This window comes from Nematolebias whitei, chromosome 6, assembly GCF_014905685.2.
Source record: "Nematolebias whitei isolate Nwh7 chromosome 6, NemWhi1, whole genome shotgun sequence".
Classification (NCBI taxonomy): domain Eukaryota; kingdom Metazoa; phylum Chordata; class Actinopteri; order Cyprinodontiformes; family Rivulidae; genus Nematolebias; species Nematolebias whitei.
Window position 1 is genome coordinate 34,033,888 of NC_056503.1, and position 2,700 is coordinate 34,036,587.

Genomic DNA, 2,700 nt, shown 5'->3' on the forward strand with positions numbered 1-2,700 from the left:
GTGTGGATGGATGGAGTATTAAGTGGTTGTTTTGATGTAATGATTAATTGTATATCAAATAAATATAAAATAAATTGAATTGTTGCAAATTGTCATAACACATATTTGTTTTAGATTTTACAGCAAATTCGAAAGAATACGTTCAAGACAAAAGAAGGAGAGGAGGTTTACTTTAATCAACATGGTGATCCAGCTGCAAAATATGAGATTATTAACTGGCATCCAAAAGACAATCACATTGTGGAATTTGTTACTGTTGGTCTTTACGATGCATCATTACCTCAAGACAAACAGCTAAATCTACAAATTCAAACTTTCATTTGGGCACACAATTCAAAGCAGGTAAAAATATATGTAATTAATATAATTCCTTGCAATTCTGTTGCCTGCCACCTTTAATGCTAAACTTCCAATTCAATAAGGTTTTTTTCTTTTTTAATCATTTTGTTAATTTATTTTTTATTTTTTACTAATGACAGTGTTTAACTGTTTTTAGTCACCACATCAAATTGTAGCTCAATATCTGTAAATTGGACTGAAATTGAGCCATTCCTAACTATTCAAAATGCAGGGATATGTGTTGTCATCATTGCATGCACACACAACAACATTTGTCCTCTGCATTTAACACATCATGCATGTCAGATGAAGTGGATAAGTAGGCAGCTAATAAAGTACCAGGGAAGCAGTAAGGGATTATGTGCCATGCTCAAAAACACTGCAACGTCTAGAAATGGTGCCGAGTCGAATCTGTGACTTTCTGGTACCAAGATGACTTACCGCTGCTCCACAGCTGCCCGCAACCTATTTAATATTAGCCATGTTGAATTTTTTCACATCCAAAATGGTTATCATTTGTATACATCTTTTATAATAAATATTTCCTTGATGGGGGTTTTAGTAAAATGTCATCTCTGGTCCATTAAATATTTTGCTAACATACAGGTAGTGCCAAAGTTTTCAACAGAGTTCTTGTACAAGTCTTTAGCACTCATTTTTGTTCTGTGAATGACTGATGTATAACCACACCAATGTTTAACTCAGTATCTGTAAAATTCATGTAGGGAAGACCATTTTTGTGTTCGTCAAGGTTAATTAGCTGTGGCAATCATTTTGAAACAGGTTAACTCCAGATGGTATTTATATGATTTATTTGATGGTATATACTGTATATGTGTGTGAGTGTATAATATTGCTTTTGTTCTTGTAGGTTCCTGTGTCAGTCTGCAGTGAGAAGTGTCCTCCGGGAACACGTAAAGTTCTCCAGAAGGGAAAACCTGTTTGCTGCTATGACTGTATAAGATGTGCAGAGGGAGAAATGAGCAACATAACAGGTTATAAAACTATTAAAAAGAAAATTCTGCCTGTAACAACAGTGAAATTATCATAATTGTTATTCTGCTCATGAAGTGTGTTTTGATCGATCCATAATTTAATTTAGTCAAATTATTCCATCACACTATACAACTTTTCAAACTAAAATATTTTTTAAAAGAGAAAGCTCAGGGTGTGATAAAAGATAAAATGGGATTGTACCATGTTGATATTATCAGATGATGTTCATGAGTTATAGAAAGTGACAAACAGGCCAAGTTGATTTTTTTATTTTTTATTAAGGAATATCCTTGTTTAAACAAACTTTCTCTTATGGTCATTACTAAATACTGAATGATGCATTCAGTGAATGTCTGAATGAAGGCAGCATGGTGGCGCAGTTGGTAGAGCTGGTGCCTTTCAGCGAGCAGGTTGCCTCAGTTCAATCTCAGTCCGGGTGCCTTTCTGGGTGGAGTTTTCATGGTCTCTCTGTGCTTGCATGGGCTTCTCTGGGTACTCCCGTTTCCTCCCACAGTTCAAAAACATGCATGTTAGGGTAATTGGTAACTTTAAAATGTCCCTAGGTGTGACAGAGTGAATGGTTTTTTTTTGTCTCTATGTGTCCCTGTGATGGACTGGAGACCTGTCCAGGATGTCCCCCGCCTCGCACACAGTGATTGCTGGACGTGGGCACCAGAGACTCCCACGACCCGAAAAGGAAGAAGCTTGTATAGATAATGGATGGAAGGAATTCAGTGAACTTCAGATGTAGTTGTTAGTTTTCCCACAATACGTTTAGCCTTATTGCTGACACTTGATTTGGAGTTCCAAAAAATGCTTTATTTATAGCAGGGTTTTATCTTTTATTTTTGCTATCCAAACTTCTCAAATTATTCCTAATCCTTCTGATGATTATGAACCTTAACTGGTTTGTCCTATCAGGAATTCAGCAGCTTTGCAAAGATTTCAGGTCATCTTCCAGCTTATCTAAAGTTGTGTTGAAAGACCATCCAAAGGAAAATTTACCCCTAAAGTCCATCCATCATTACCATCTTTACCTAATTCTTCCTTTTTGGGTCACAGGATCATCAGTGCCCATGTCCAGCAATCATTGTGTGAAAGGCGGGGTACACCATGGACATGTCGCAAGTCCATCACAGCCCCCCCCCCAAAAAAAAAGTCCAGTATTACAATGTTATACAATAATTTCCAATGTGAGTTTACTGGTCATCATTTATTGATAAAATGTATTTTCTGTTTATTAATTTATTGCAGCAAAACAGTTAAGTTGTATTACCTACCAGCAGTAAGGTGCCTGGTTCAGGTCTTGCGTGATTTGGTTTTTTGTTGTAGGAGTTGCATTTTCTATTTACTAATATATATATA